The sequence below is a fragment of the Lonchura striata genome, chromosome 8 (genome assembly GCF_046129695.1).
Source record: "Lonchura striata isolate bLonStr1 chromosome 8, bLonStr1.mat, whole genome shotgun sequence".
NCBI classification, from domain to species: Eukaryota; Metazoa; Chordata; class Aves; order Passeriformes; family Estrildidae; genus Lonchura; species Lonchura striata.
The window spans coordinates 9,077,064-9,093,646 of NC_134610.1; positions in this window are offsets into that span (position 1 = coordinate 9,077,064).

Here is a 16,583-nt window from a genome sequence, read left to right on the forward strand (position 1 = left end):
GCGGGGCCGGGCCGCGTCACGTGCCGCCGCCTATGTATCCTATATGTGCAAGGGTGCGGGCTCAAAATGCACCTATAGCTCTGTCTGTGTGTGTCCGCATCTCGGCGGCTCCTTGCGGTGCCGGCAGCGGCGAGGCTCCTCCGCCTCGCCCCGCCGTGCTGCACCGGCTGGGCGCTCTGCCCTCCCCGGGAGCAGCCCCGGGACAGCGGCCTGGCCCACGGCTCCGCTTTCAGGAGGCGACCGGCACCGGGAATCGAAGGAGAGATCTCTGGGTGTCCGTCAGCTGCTCCCCGGGTGCCCGGGAGGCGTGTGTGTGCCCGCATCTCCGAGGCACGTTCGGTTATTTTCTGTACCGGAGAAACATTACCGAATTGTTACCTCCAGCCACACAATAATCCCCTAAAATAATAGCTGGCAGAACACAATCAGCCCTGGAATCAAGAGCTTCATCCGCAATTAAATGAATGTTAAACCCCCCCTGCATTCACAATATCATATCATTTACTCGCACCGAAATTGGGTTTATTTATATTTTAGTTAGCAAAATTGAAATCTTTATCCCAAAAGCGAGCGTGGGTACTTAATTAAATTCTAATTAGGACACTATCAATATCCCATTTAGCCACGTAGCCTTTGTGAGCCGCGGTCCCTTTCAGAGCTGTAAATGGGGGCTCGCTGCCTTATCTCTCCTGCAAGAGACGCCTTGAGAAGGGCTGCAAAAGATAATTTATAGGTTTTAATTACTCTTCATTCCGCCTGATCAGCTTGGCGTTCATCACAGGACGGCGAATAAAACCTGGTCAAAAGCACTGTCACTATTCCCTGGCAAGACGCTTAATCAAAGTAAGCAGGGCCATATTACACGCTGCGAGCTTCTTCACGTAATTTCCCAGCTGCTGATAAAGCTAGTTGAATAATGCTGCAGTCCTTCGGAGACACCATTTACAGAAATGACTTTATTGACGGCTTAACGTCGGTAATTCATTTTACCTTTCATGTATTGGGAGCCCGGATTTGTTACAGTAATAGGATGATAAATGTCCTGGCGGCCCTATAGCTTTTATTATTGAATACAATACACACACCCATCCTTAAATGTTCCAAAATTGGGTAACAAAAGGGAGAGAGAGAGAAATCGAAGCCTTTAACTATTTAATTTGCCTTCCTGAGCACGCCCGGGGGGAAGTGTATCTACATGCATGTGTGTGTGTGTGTGTGTGTACATGTGTGTAGGAGGGGGGGATTATTTCATCTGGAGTCCTCCCTTCTTCTAGAAACTGTTCTGGATAGTAAAGGCTTCTCTATAAATTGAGTAGGTTTGTGTACGGAGGGGGTGGGGGATAGGCTGGATGAATGAGGAGGGGTTAAAGGAAAAGACGATGTGTATTTCCAGGCTGGATATTTTTACCATCGCGACCCTTCCTATCTAAATAGATAAATATTACTCCCCGGCTCGCAGGCAGTTACAGTAATCGGGGTAATATGTCTACACACGGTGGCTTAAGGACGGAAGCTTTAAAAAATCCCTTTTTAGGAAAAAGTTCCCTCCGTAACTTGCGGGTGCCGCTGGATTTCGGGGCGCCCGTCGGGGTCCCGGTCCCGCGGAGCCCCGTTCCCGCTGCCGTCGCGGGGGGAACGCTCCCGCGGAGCCGCCGGCTCGTCCAGAGGGGCCGGGGCACCGAGGGCTCCCCGAAAGTGCTGCGGGCCCGGGGCCGTGCTGCCGCTCTCCTGCCCCTCGGAAGTGCCGCGGTGCCGTCTGAGTTTCTCGCAGGTTGGTGTTCCTTGCACCGGCTCTCGGCGCTGGGGCTCGGGCCAGCCTTCCCGGCTCGGGGCGGGAGAAGATCCAGCCCGGGAGGCGGAGTGCAGCCGAGGGGCGGCGGGGCCGGGAGCCGGCCCGGGGCTCCCGGTGCCGCCGTCGGGCTGCGCGGAGGGCGGCCGCGCTGCTCCCGCCGCGCGATGCCAGCCCGCGGCGCCCGCAGTCTCTTCGGAAACCGGGCGGAATAATTTCTCCGATTTCGTTGTATTTGCTTTTATTTTGCTTGTTTGGTTTTTTTTTTTCCTTCTCTTCTTCTCTTTTTATTCTTTTTGACGAAGGCCGCCAAAGGAGGGAAGTTAAAAAATGTAAAATAAAAATAAAGTTTAAATTAGATTAAAAATCCTTTGCATTTTTGTTTTCTCGTCGCCCTTATAGGAAGGAGGAAGTATAGAAACGTGGTTAATATACACTGTGGTAATCCTATTTCTACGTCTAGATCAGATCTCATTGGGGCCTTTGCTGAAGGACATAAATGAGTTGTTCTAATACAATAGATTTCATCCTTCCTACAGGGACTGGCTGACCAGAGGTTTTGTTAAAAGTGAATACGAATAGATTTCTGCTACAAGTGCAGCATTATTATTATGAGCTGTAAGGTCAGACTATACATTCCGGGTCCCCAAAGCCTATAGACCCTGGGAAAGGCGCGGGATATACCACGTCATTGTACCTGACAGTCTCTTCAATAGACTAATTCAATTATCGCTTGGGGATTCAGTCTTCATTGAAAGCAATAATAGCGGTGTAATTCGTTGGTAAATAGGTATTGGAGGCAGCTCCGCTCGAAACTTTTTTCGGGGCACAGGTTTATGTCACTGAGAGTCAAAATCTCTCCTGGTAGCAACGCGGGGAGTGGGGAGAGAGGAAGGGATGTTTTTTATGGGAAGGAGGGCCGGGATGCGGGGAGAGCTCGGCGCGGCCGGCCGGAGCTGCAGCCCCGCACCCCGGCCCGGGCGGGCAGCGCGGCCGCCCCGCTCCCCCGAGATGTTCCCGGGGAGCCGGGGATGTTGTGCCCTGGTGTCCTGGTGTGGAGTTATGAATCAATTACCATCCAGGACCACCCCCACCCCAGCAATGCAGCCCGGCTCTCAAGTCACGGGGAACTGTAGTAAAGATTTAATTTTATTTATTTTATTCTCTGTCTTCCCTTCCAAAGTGGGATGGAAGCGAAAACACCCAGCAGAAGTTTCCGAAGGGAGAAGAGAAAACTATATTTCTTATTCTTAGTGATATTATTGGTTTGTTTCTTTTCCTACAAGAAAAAAAAAAAGGGGGGGAATAAAAAAAGAACGGAAAGATAAGACAAAAGCGGAAAGAAAAAGGGAAAATGGAAGTGAAAAGAAAAATGAAAATAAAGAAAAATTAATCAGGAAAAGAAAAAAAAACCAAATAAAAAATTTTAAAAAGGACAATAAAAAAGGAAAAAGAAAAGAAAGAAAAGAAAAGAAAAGAAAAGAAAAGAAAAGAAAAGAAAAGAAAAGAAAAGAAAAGAAAAGAAAAGAAAAGAGAGAAGAGAAAAGAAAAGTCAAGAAACCTGAAAAAGTAGAAAAAACAAGAAGGTGTGTTAAAACCCGAGAAATATAGACGGAAAAAATGAAGAAAATAAGCAAGAGAGGGAAAAAGAAAAGGAAACAACAGGAGGAAAAGACAAAATAAGAGAAAAAAATAAAGAAAATAATAGAAGAGGGAAAAAAAGAAAATAAGAGAAAAGGGGGAAAGACGAGGAAAGGGAAGAGAAAAGGAAAGAAGGGGAAAGAATAGGAAAGAAAGGAAAATGAAAGAAAAGAAAAGAAATTAAAAGGAAATTAAAAGAAAGAAGAAAAAAGAAAAGAAAAGAAAAGAAAAGAAAAGAAAAGAAAAGAAAAGAAAAGAAAAGAAAAGAAAAGAAAAGAAAAGAAAAGAAAAGAAAAGAAAAGAAAAGAAAAGGAGGTCAAAAGCTCTCTGCTTTCCAGTGGCCTGGCTGCAAACCCCTTCCCATTTGCTTCCCAAGCCCCCTCCCGCCTCCCACCCATATCTGCAGCCCACCCTACCTCGCTGCGAGCTGCCCAAGTCACCTGGATCGGCTGTGTAAAAAGTCCCAGCTCCCGGAGATGTTGTTCTCTAGCTGGCCGGGGAGGATCCGAGCAGGGCAGCCGCATCCTCTCCCCGGCGAGCAGCTCCGGCGGCTGCCTCCGGCCCCGGCTGCTCCCTGACAATCTGGTTTAAGTTACAGTGGATGTTTCTGAGCGCTGCTTCACTCCACTTCGGGACAGATACCCCTGTCCCTTCGCTAAAGACGTTGCCAATAGGGGCTGAAAGTTCGTGGAGGGTTTGTGGTCCCCACCCGCCTCTGCTTTGCCGGGCCGGTCCCGGTCCCGGTCCCGCCGTGCTCTTAGTCACCGGCACACCCGGTCGGGCTGGCTCGGACCCGTTTACATTTTAAAATATGTTTTCAATTTCCTCCAGCTCTTCCCACCTATGTCTCGCCCTGCTTCCCTCTCGGCTCCGGGAGCCGTGGAGCCCAGGGAAGAGACGGGGAAACTTTCGCCGCCCGAGCCCGCGGGCGGCGGCGGGGCCGGGCGGCTCCGCGGGCTCCGGCGGGCGGAGGGGGAGTCCTCGCCCGGGGGAGGGTGCCGGATCCCCGCGCTGGGAACGACACCCCCGAGACCTTTCCCAGCTCTAGTGGGTCCAGGGCTGCCTCTTCATGGGAGTAAAGCTTTTCCCTTCACCTAATTCGGGAGATTTGGGTGACAAAGGGGCGCACGCGGGACTGGCGCCCACGCTGCCCTGACACGGCTGTAGGGGCAGGGGCTGTCAGCGTCCAGCTCCACACAGCCCCGCCGTGTCTCCCAGCCCTTCTGCCCTCTCTGTATTTGCCTGCGAGGGTTTGCGGGCGCATTTGTGCATCTGAACGCGTGTGCAGCGGGCGTGTGGGGGAATATTGCCTCGCACACACGCGTGTGCAAATGGCTGTAGCTGTTAGCTCAGAGATTGCACACGGGCACCACCTTCCCTCCACCACTACTCCCCGGCTTCCCCTCCTGCCCGAGGGCCGCCTCGACGGGCTCCTCCTGCCAACCCCGCGCCCGTCCCCTGCCCGGGAGCAAAGGGTCCGCCGCCGTGGAAAGTTTGCTCAACTCCTGCCGTGGAGGAATGGTCCCTCTCGGAGTCCTCTCCTCTGCTCTCAGGTGCACACCCCTCCCCAAGCGCCTGCCTGCAGGGATAGCTGGGGTTCTCCTGCAAAGATCTGCTGTTCTTTAGGTTTTTTACCCCGAGGTCCAAACGACAGCTCTGGTGTCGGGGGACATGAATGTCACCAATTCTCCCCTTCCGGTCGGCAGGCAGCTCAGGGCTCTCTCCCCGTCAGTGCTTTGGAGAGGAATCGAGCCCTGTGCCCTTCTCCACAATATTTCGCTCCCCCTTCTGTCACTTCGCACCCCCACGGCCGGGCCGTGGCTGCGAGACGGGCCCGGGACCCTGGAGGCGACACCGGGTGGGAGGGTCCCGGCCTGCCCCGGCCCGGTGCGCAGGCACCGGGGAAGTTGAGAAGGGGAAAAAGGGGAGGTGGTGGGGGGGAAGAGAATCCTTTGTGTTTTTGTCATCCTTTGTTCCGGAACTAACTTGACCAGTGTGGCTGGGAAGCAGCATCATTTCGATTGGAAAAAGCAGGAGAGAGGGGGGCTCTTTTGATCCTCATCGGGGAAATGATGTTCGAGGAGGTGGTTGGAGGCGCTGGCACCGGCTCTGGGCTCTCTCTGCGGCGGCTCAGAGCAAAATTTCGTTGAAGGCACTATTTCTGCCTTGCCTGGGAACTTTCGGCTTTAATTATCCGTGTGGCTCCTACGAGCTGGGCTTGCTCCTCTCTGCTCATCCGTTCCCAGGGAGAGAAAACAGTGTGTGTAGTGCTAAAATGCAGCGAGACAAAATAATCAGCTTTAAAAGTACGTGTTGGCTTGGGGGTGGGGGACAGGGAAAGGGGCAGAGAGTAAAGCAGAATAAGTCTATTGCCTGGAGAAATGATGTTACTGCTGCCCAGTGGCAGTAACCGGAATTGGGTCATTTTAGGGACAAACGCAGGCAAAATTCAAGTCACGTCCACTTTTGATATAAGGATGTGTCCTCTTTAAAAATTGTTATGCAAAAGACTCTCGTACGTGATCTTCTTGCGATAAAAAGCAGTAAGCCAAATATTGGAGCCCGAGTCAATAATGTATGAACAGATTAAGCAACCTTTCTCCCAGGCAATTATTTCAGCAATTGAAAACCTCGCTCGTTCCAAATTTCAATAATAATAATAATAACAATAATAGCAAAAGTAAATAAATCCCAGCTCAAGTGAGATGGTCTCCTCCTCCTTGGCCCTTGCTCGGGAAGAGCGAGTGGAATTTTTTTTAATTCCAGCCGGGAAGAGTAGCCGAGAAGGTATTTAAACCACTAGCGGCTTGAAAATCACAACAATTCATAATAATCTACGGATCGCGCGAGTAAACAGGCATATCGCTGGGCCACCGGCCTGCGGGGTTTATTTGTCTTTAAAGCTCGGGGTAAATTAAGTTTCCGGCTGTGTAATTCTAACAAAAGGTGATAGAAAACGCACTGGGGGAGTAATAGATGGTGGCACCGGGGATCAGAGGGGGGAAAGGGTTTAACGCTGATTTATGTGCCGAGGGCCGGGGCGCGCCGCCGCCTCCGCGGGAGCAACGCGAGCGGCTCCGCGGGTGCGGGGGCTCGGCGGGTGCGGGGGCTTGGCGGGTGCGGGGGCTCCGCGGGTGCGGGGGCTCCGCGGGTGCGGGGGCTCCGCGGGTGCGGGGGCTCCGCGGGTGCGGGGGCTCGGCGGGTGCGGGGGCTCCGCGGGGCCCCGGGCACGGCCCGGAGCAGCGGCTTGCGGAGGAGCCGGCTTGTCCCCGCACTCCCCGGAGGGACACTGCTGCCCTGCGTGGGGAGGGACACGCGTCCCTCCTGGCCGAGAGCTCCAGGACATCACAACAGGGAAATTAATTCAGCTGCAGGAGAAGGGCCGCGGGTGCGGCCAGAGGATCGGGCAGCAGCGAGACGGGGGCAGAAAGTGGAGATTCGGGATGGGTTTCCCCAAGCATCTTTGTGGCTAAAGTCGCCGCAAAACTTTGAAATTTCCCCGGTTTTACTCTTTATGTGCCCTGCCCGCACTGGCGGCCACGCAGGGGCACATTGCCTTTGCGAGCCTCCCTCTGGCTCCACCACACAAACCTGCCCTCGTCCTCACCGGTTCTGATCTTGGTTTTGAATTTGGCCGATGGTGCAGTGGCAATAAGCAGCCATTCGTTTCGGTTGCAAAAGCAGAAAGCAAGTCAAAAGCAAGGAAATTGAACTTTCTGGAGACAGCCTGGTGTAAACTGGGATTTCCACCCCTCTAGGAGAAACCGTGGCCATATTTCAAGTGAGGGATGGGACTTTGGACCTGTTTGGGGGCTGTGTGAGAGGAAGATGAAAATATAATTTAGGAACGATTCCTTACAGTGCATCAGAGTGAAGAGGTCGTGTGGGAGCACGGAGATGTTGGAGCACCCAGCCCCACCGACCTGCTACAGCTAAGAGCCTTTTCCAAGATGTGCCAGAGTACAATAGAAATACTCACTAGCATGGCACTTCACCTGCACACCCAGCCCTGCAGTCAAATCCCACATCCCTCTCCAGACAGCAGCCTTACATTCCTGAGCTAGACAAATGATGAAAAAGTTCCAGTTACCGTCTAATGAAAGGCCTCCATCTCCCTTCCCCCAGAGGTTTCCGATGCACATATAATTAGCTCTCAATATTTCATGAATATGGGGTTTTACTAATTCCTTTTCACTCAGGAGATTTCGCATTCGGCGTTTTACTCTCTCTGTCATTTTGCACAAAGCCGTGGCTGTGGGAAGGGTGGTTGTGGGTTGGGGTGGGTTCTTTTAGCTGGATACACAACATCCTTCAGTCGCCTGAGGCCTCAGCCCAGACATCATGGGAGACACAGATCTCAAATGAAGGACCACAGCTTTTTTTTTAATGCAGGAAATTCAATGTGCTGTGGGATTTCGGTCCTTTGGGGCAAGCATTTTTTTGCATGGGTAGCAATTCAGGAGCAGGTCTTCTGCTTCTGAGTTACAGCATGCTTTGGAGGGAAATTGGTACTTTCTGACCAAAAAAAAGCAGTAATCTCAAACAAACCAGGAGGTAGAAGTCAAGCTAAAGGTCATCAAGAAATGTCCCATTAAACCTTAGTGATCTTCCACAAATTGTCTAAATACTACACAAGTGTATTAGCAAGGACAACTCCAAGTTTCTACTCTGTACAGTGCAGGAAAAGGCTTTATCAGCATCATCATTAATTTTTTTTCTTCTTCATCTAATCATACCAGAGATATTGACTACATCTTTTTTTTTTTTTTTTTCTCATTCTGCTTTGTCCAAATGTACGTGCCTCTAGTAAATTGATGTAATGATAGTACAGTCCTGGGGGAGTTTTTCTAAACACACTGCAAGAACAAAGTTTGGTCCTCCAGCAAAAGCAGATTTAGACTAATGGACTTTTCACCACTTCCCTCAGTGCTAAATACTGGCATTTGCAATGCAATGGATGAGTTTCTGTAAAGGCAACCCCCAACCAGAAACAGCTTATTAAAAATCCCATTATCCCTATAACTCATTTTATTAGTTTAAATGACTGTCTTATGATTTGTAAGAGGGAAAATAAATCCTAAAACAAATGATACTTATAATCACTGAGCCTGGTGGGCAATGGATTTTATTTGCCACACGTTTTTTAGTTGAATGTTAAAAAGATTTTTCCAGTTTACAATAATTACTGTCTCTCTATGTGGTCCATTGAAGGATAGCTTTGTTTTCTCACATTAAACTTTGTGAGTCACTGGTTACTATGCTTTGCCTATTTCTTAATAACAACTTTACACTTATACGGGCCTTTTCCACCCTGCAATTCTATAGCTGTTACTAGGAAGCCAAGAGGAGCTGGTGAAAGGGAGAGGAGTTCCGAGTGACTGACATGGATGCAGGATCAGAACCTGCAGGCATTCTGCTGAGCTCTGAGTCACGTTCAGCAGGATTTTTCCCTGTGTCAGAGACAGAGAGTTCATTCCCATAATGTCTGTCTGTGGGTGTGCCACAGTGGATTTTTTTCTGTGCTCATCAGTCCCTGGGGCTGACGGTGCAGGTAGTGAAACCCCACAGGAGCTGGCAAGTTTGGAGGTTACAAACCCAGGCCAATGCTGCCTACAGGAAACATCTCAGAAGCTGAAAGTGTCTCCTTTAGCTCTCTGGGGAGTGACCTGCAGCAGATGCAGGACCCTAAGGGAGAAAGGGATTATTCATCACTGCTCTGGGCTGAGACAGCCAGTGCTGAGATCCCATCAGCTGCAGGCTCTGCTGCAAGGGATCCAAAGCCCTGCAGTCACTGCTCTGATGTGCCAGAAACAGGTGGCAGAAGGGCTCCCAGAGAGGACTGCCCCCATTTTTACTGTTTTCTGCTGCACTGGGATAATTCTTTAATCTGGTTTCCAATGAGCACTTTTTGCTGTTTGTCCCATGACTTCAGAAGTCAATACAGTTTCTGATCCAGCAGCGGTTTACAGATCCACAGTTCTCATCCATGCATTTAAGGAAGTGCCATGTGTACAACCTCATGGGCCAAGTTGTCACCTGGAGTAAATTGTTGTGGAGAGGAATAAATTGTTGTGGAGAGGAATAAATTGTTGTGGAGAGGGACCTTTAGCAAACGGGGCTGTCCCTGCCCCGCTGCTCCCAGTACAGGCTCAGAGCAGCACATATCCCAGGGCTCAGGGCTCACTGCAGCTGGAAACAGCCCAGCCCCTTTTCTGGGTTATTAAGGCCTTTTTTTTTTGTCCAAATGCTGGTTTCCAGAGACATCTTGTGGCTCTCACCAGCTATCACAGCTGAGCTGCTCCACATCCCAGCACGCTGCTCTTCCTGCAGGGTTGGACAGCTGAAAGCTGCTTCCCAGGCTGCTTGCTGTTTGCACTCTGAGTGAGGTTTGGTTTGTTTTCTTAGCCCTCGATGTGTATTTTCAGCATTGTGTGACTGCCTCTCACACAGATCTCGGGTTAGGTTATGGGTGTAAGGACCAGACTTGCAGGAGAGATCTCTGCAGAGGTGCCACTGGTGTGAGAGCCCTCCCAGCCTGGAGGAGATCAGTGTTTGTTCCCAAGGCAGCACCCAGAACTGGTACCTCAGCAGCTAATGAAGCCCAGGGTCGTTTGGCTGCTGGGTTTAGGGTTGGTTTTTTTTTTTATTATTATTATCTCATTTGATGAGAATGTTACAAAGAGAAATAAAAAGCAAAAGCACTTTTGCAAGAAGCAGGGGAAGGACAGTGTTGGCACATGGCTGGGGGATGGTTGGAATTCCTGTATTCTGCAGGCAGGAGGATCCTCTCCAGCCCTCACAGCAAAGATTTCCAGGAGCAGTTTCTCAGCTGAAATAGGAGAGGTGAATCCCACTGGGGTGTGAAAGCCAATCTTTTTTGGAAAAGGGGTGGAAGGAAACAAATATGGGTATTGAATCCCACGACTGTGTAGGTCCCATCCATCCACATGCTGACTGCACAGACAGTGATGTGAAAGCACAGTCCTCCCAGACTGCAGTGAACAAGGACTGTTGGCTTTTAAAACGTTTTCAAAAGTAATGAATTAGCAGTAATTATTCAGAAGATAAAGAAAGGTCATTTAAACCACCCAGTGTCAGCAGATCTCTTCTTGTAAATCTCTTGTTTAGACAACAAGCCCATCATTTTGTCTGCCAGAGTGGCTTGTTCCAGCAAGCATAGGCAGCCTCGTGCCCCTGAGCACATGCAGTGCTGCCAGCCAGCTCCTCACTCATGGCCACAGAGCACAGGAGGGAGCAGCCAGGTTCAGGCAAGGAGATGAAGGCTGTTCCTCATGCCTCAGGCACACAAGGATTGTTGTGGTGCCACGCTATGCAGATCTGTCTGTCCAACACCCAGTTAATCCTCCCCCTTTCCATGGGGACATAGCAGCTACAGCTATGGTGTCTGAGCCAGCAGATTGATTGTCTCCATCCAGCCAGGGATTCCCTTCCTATGGCACGAAGAAAGCTTCAGAGATGAGGGTGATTTCAAATGTGTATCCCATAGTCACACTGACTCTTCTTGGGTCCAAGCCATCTATGCAATCTATACTTTCCCACTGGTGTATCATTTTCTTGGCACTTTCCTTGCAACAGGTGGACTGCAAAATAAGGAAACATAATGTGTCTGCTTCACTCTTGACTAAGAAGGAAGATTTACTGCAGAAGACACATTGCTTACAGTTTTATGGAGATTTCTTATCTAAAGCCATGTAACACCCTATGGCGGGGGGCCACAATGTTGAGAAAGTCTCAGAACATCCAAACAAATGTTTTCAAGCAGGAAAGGAGCCAAGTTACCATGTCTGCACTCAACATCAGGACACTGGGCTGGGAACTGTAGCTGAGATCACATGGTGCTCTAACCCCACTTTGCCTGTCTGGTGTCCAAGGAACCTTGTGTAATTCATCCAGCCCTGGAGGAGAGAAGATACTGCAGTTGAAAAATGACTTCCCAAGTGCCCAGGACAATGTGTTGGCTGTGCTGACTCAGACAGCTTGCTGTGCTCTGTCCTTGAGCTAATCATCAGTGTCTCCATCTAAGAGGTGGCCAAGCCCATAACGCAGCCTCACACTCCCACGGGAGGCCAGGACACAGATCCCTTCACCCACAGCTGTGAGCAGGTCCACACCAGATATGATAATGTCTCCTGGCCTCTCACAGATGTAAGGTGAAGGGGACAGAGAGAGAGAGAGCTGCTGTCCCTGCTTTGCTGCTTGAGGTGGTTTTCCTGCATGGGTTTGTAGTTTGGTGCAATGTTCACAGCAAGAACCAACCCCTCTGTCACAGACACTGCTAAGCACCAAGCATGTCATGAGTTACAACTACTGAACAGCAAGGCAACACTAATAAATCTTAATCTGAAGGCTGATAAACTGTAAAACACAACATAAAATATGATGCATGGGTTGGTGTTGAGAGTCCAAGCCTCTGATCTCTTCCCACGGGTGCAAATTCTGGCTGATTTTTAGTGATGGAGCTCAAAGTGGGCCAGCTGCTGTCACCCAGGCTAAAGCCAGCCTCATGACTCTTATCTATGTAATTCCTGGTTATTAATAACTTTTATAGCTGATACGTGGGACTGAATGGTGTGTGCTTTTTCAGTGAGGATAAACCATTCAATCACGTAAAGCATCGCCTAAGACGTGCTGCTAGATGAATCATTTAGGTTGATTGAGGGCTGTGTAAGTGATATATTAAAGATGTGCCAAGCAACATTCCTTGATGGGGAAAATTATGTGTTTTCTGGCAGATTCATAAGCTAAGGAATTCATCTGTGGGTTGTTAAGAAGATTATTGTCTGGTATGTGTGTATATATACATGGGAGCAGAAATACCAGTCAGTCCATTTTAATAGATATCCAAAATAATTTTGGTTTGCTGAAATGAAACTGTCAGCCCAGTCTGATGCTGGGTAAACTTTTGACTCATCAAATCAAAGTGATTCTTTGGTCCATGGGTATCAGAGACAGGATCTGTGAGGGACATGGCCAGCAGAGTGGACTCAGTGAATGTAGTTCCCTTTTAATGTAAAGAGAATTGCTTCCTAGGACCACTGAAAGAATGGCTAAATATTTCTGTAACTCTAGCAAACCTTAGAATGATGTGAAAAGTGAAATAGTTATCAAAACAGTTCAGTTCCTTATATTTTGATCCACACATTAAAAACAGAATGTTAGCAACAGCCCTTTTTCATTTAAGGTGGTCCATGCCGTGACTTAAAACTACTTAACTAGGAGGAAAGATTAATTTTAACCCCATGAGAAACTTTTGGTGCCTATGATGCCATTCCAGGGCAAACCATAATGCTTCCAGTTCCACAACCACTCTTTCAGGAGGATGTCCATTTGGGTTGGTAAGGCTGGGCACAGGGTCTGGCTAGGGGCCATGTCCAGCCCTACACTGCCACCAAAGCAGCATCTTCCCTGAGCTGGTGTCTGTTTGCCATCCACCAACACTCACATCAAGGAGAAATGAGAAAAAGCATGATCAGATAATATACTTTGCAATATATACATGTTTAAAGCATTGTTTTTCTTTTAATTTTGCTGAAAATCAAGTGTGTGTCCCTGCCCCTTGAACTCCCATACTCTCTCCTTTCAGCTGGAGTTCTGTAGGGTCTTACTTTGGATTGCCATTCAGTTCTTCAGGTTATCTTCAGTTTGCTTCAGTTTATGTAGTTCATGCAAATCTTTATCTCTGAATCTGAATTTCATGTCAGAAACATGTAAGCAGCACTGCAAATGGCAGTGTGCTGTACAGTCTGAACTTTGCATAATCACTTTCAAAGCAGAGTTATTTATTGTCTCATGATCTGTTTTGTAGGATTTCCTAGTTTATAGTTGCTACTTTTCCACATCTTCATTACATACTGTAATTTTATCATCCTCCAGTGAAGGATTTTAAATCACTACTTAGTTTCTGTCCTGTATTCTCAATCCATGGACACACAGCACTTTTCTGCAAGCCTCTTCCTATCAGTTGGGAAAGTATGGGAAACCCCATTTTGGCAAATTTCTCCCTAATAATTCTCTTCCCTGCTTTACTCTGCTTCTGCCCAATGTGCTGCCAAAGATGGAAGGGGCTCTCCTCTGCTGTGACTCGGAGAACACTGCCCTCCACGGAGAGGAGAGAGACAATAATTATTAATATTAACTGGATGTCATGGACAGAACTAGCTTATGAAGAGCCCAGAGAGCTTGCAGATGGGAAGCTTATGGTGGCATCAATCAGCTGAACAAGCAAATGAGAGAGGCAGGCCCTTAAGCCCATTTACTCAGCAGCTTGGTGCTCCACAGAACTCGAGTACTTTGGCTGTCTCTCTGTGTGCTTTATAAGGTTATTGTGACCATTATATATCTCACCTTCACATTACCCATTATGGCTTTGAGAGATGTTTAAAGTGAACTTCAAAGAAAGCTTAGAGTTGCTTAATGCTGTTGAGGGAACTTTAATATCCTGTAGCCTGGGCAAGGTTTTAATCCACAGGGAAGCATGTTAGGGTACAAATCCCAGAGTGGGCTGCAGACCACCTGCAAGGTGGGCATAGCTGGATACTGCTCTGATGGGAAAACCAATTCTGGCATGGATGCAGCCTTGGCCACTGAAGGAATATTTTTCTGGCTTATACTATCAAGAGGATGTAAGCTGCAGGTAACATTAGGTCAGTCTGGGCAGAGGCTCTTCCAGCTGCAGGTGGACAAGACTTAGGTGGTGGCTATTTCTTTATGGTAGTATAAATATAAACCTACTGGTTAAGGCTGTATGTTTGAAAAGCTATGACTACCTGCATATCTTCCCAAGCAATACTTGGTGCTTTTCCATCACTATGAGGGTGATGATGCTGAGACCCTCTCCCCAAACTCTCGTCTCAGCAGAATATAGACCAAAGAACACTCAAGTTCAATTAAACATACCAACTGTCCAGTAAAGAAATTGTACACTCTGAGCTAGTTTCCAAGGAGCCTGAGCTCCTCAGCTGGCTGAACCAGATAATATCTTTCAGCTACTTGTTGGGAGCGCGCATTCCTTGGGAAGCTACGATAAACCCGGAACTTAACAAGGCTCACAAACCAACCAAACAGCTGTGGGAGACATTTGGTGCGTTCGACAGTAAAGACAGGAATGCTTTGAAGCCCGGGCTCGTAAGGCAGAGCTCTGTCAGGCAGCTCCGGAGCAGCGGCGAGCGGCTGGGCGCACGGAGCCGGCTCAGCCTTTATGGCTCCGCAGCCCGGCGAGCCCGCCCGGCCGGCCTGGCCCTGATTTATCCTCCCCGCACCCCCGGGATGCTTCGCTCTTCTCGCTCCCGGCATTTGCCAGGGCTCTGTTTCACATTAACTCATCAGCAGGTTGCAAAGTTAGCAAGCCTGCAGAAAAGCTTTTTAAGAGAGACCCTGCGGATCATCATCTCTTTGCCGCAGAAGGGAGCTGGAAGGGAGGAGGTCGCCTCCTGCTCCTTCCAGCCATCAGCTCCTCCTTGCAGCAGATGTGAATAGTCTTCACTCCTTGGCACACGAGGAAGTGCAGGAGAAAAGATACTCTGAGCTAGTCAAAGTCACCCATGGGTTTATACTTTTATGAATTGCTCCTCTTGCTTGGAGAGTGCTGGAGAGCACAGTAGAAAATGCAGCCTTGGGGGTACCAGGCATCTCCCTGGATCTGTTACAGACAGTGTGTGCAGAAATATATATATATATTTTTTTTTACAAGATACAATATTGTGTCAGCTTTCCTCAAAGAAAAATGGACTGAATTTGCTTCACCATAACACAGGGCAGGAAGATGCTGCGTTCCCATCCATGTTTCCACCTTTCCCCTTCTCCCTCTCTGCCAGGAGGTGCTGAGCATTTTCTGTCCCATTGCTCATGGGACACATGCCAGGGAAGTCACAGCATTGGACCTAGGAATGAAGAGGTTCAAGTTATCCTCATGCAGATGCTCTCAGAGACTGAAGAATATCTGGGTCTTTGACAAAAAAGTGGAATTTACTCTGAGTTGTTACCCCTAGAAGGAGATCATAGAATCACAGAACCATTTGAGTTGGAAAGGACCTTTTAAAGGTCATCTAGTCCAACACCCCTGCAACGACCAGGGACATCCTCAACTAGATAAGGTTGCTCAGAGCCCAGTCCAACTTGACCTTGAATGTTCCCAGGCACGGGACATCCACCAGCTCTCCAGCAACACTTTCACCTTACTACAGATGATGGATTATTTCACAGAGCCAATTGGCAATCACTCTGATTTAGAAATATTTGTTTTTTTCCGGAAGGCCAGTATCTAATCACAGCACTAACTGATGATTCACAAATGGCTATATTTCTTTTGCTTGCAAAATATACTCTCAGTAAAGCCCACATCGCCTCTGAGAGCCCTTCTTGCATAAGCAGCAAAGGAGAAGGTACTGTGAAATCTATAGTGATATTTTGAATTTTCATTGTAGGTATTTAGATATCTGAACCATAGATTTCATCTTTCCAGAAGGATAAGATTTAAGCAACATCACACACACACACACACACAAAAAAAAAAAAAAAAAAAAAAAAAAAAAAAAAAAAAAGCCTTGAAGAAACCTTCCCCATCTATCCAGGACTTTGACCATACCTTTCGGCGCCTGTCTAGAGAAGAAGCAGAGCACACGCTTGTGCATCTCTCGCCATGGATGCTCACAGTGGCCGGGAGTGCCCGCAGCCCGCGGAGAGGCTCCGGCGCGCACCACAAGGTGGGGATGCTGCAATGCTGAATGGCAGCGGCTCCGGGCCGGGATAATCACATCCATCTCCGTCTATGATGAAGTTTCTAACAGCCAAAAGCCAATACTGGGCAAGGCAAAGCATACTAAGCAAGGTATACTTAGCTCTGCAGAGCTTGCTTCATGTCCCAGCAAGCTACCCCTCATTGTATCTCCTACATAGTCCAGGATTAAATGTTCTAGAAAAAGTTGGTGCAAGTGTGGTTTGGTTGTGGGGTCCCCAGAGTCTTTTCTATCACCTGGAGAGCCAGCACCAAGGCTGCTCCTGAGGCTGAGGTGAGCCTGGAAAACACAGCAATGCTGTGGAGAGAGGGGAAATTTGATGTGCCTTTTTTATTTTTTCATGCAAGAGCAAGGTGACACCACCATCAAAGAACGGTGATGGATTTCAAGTAATTAAG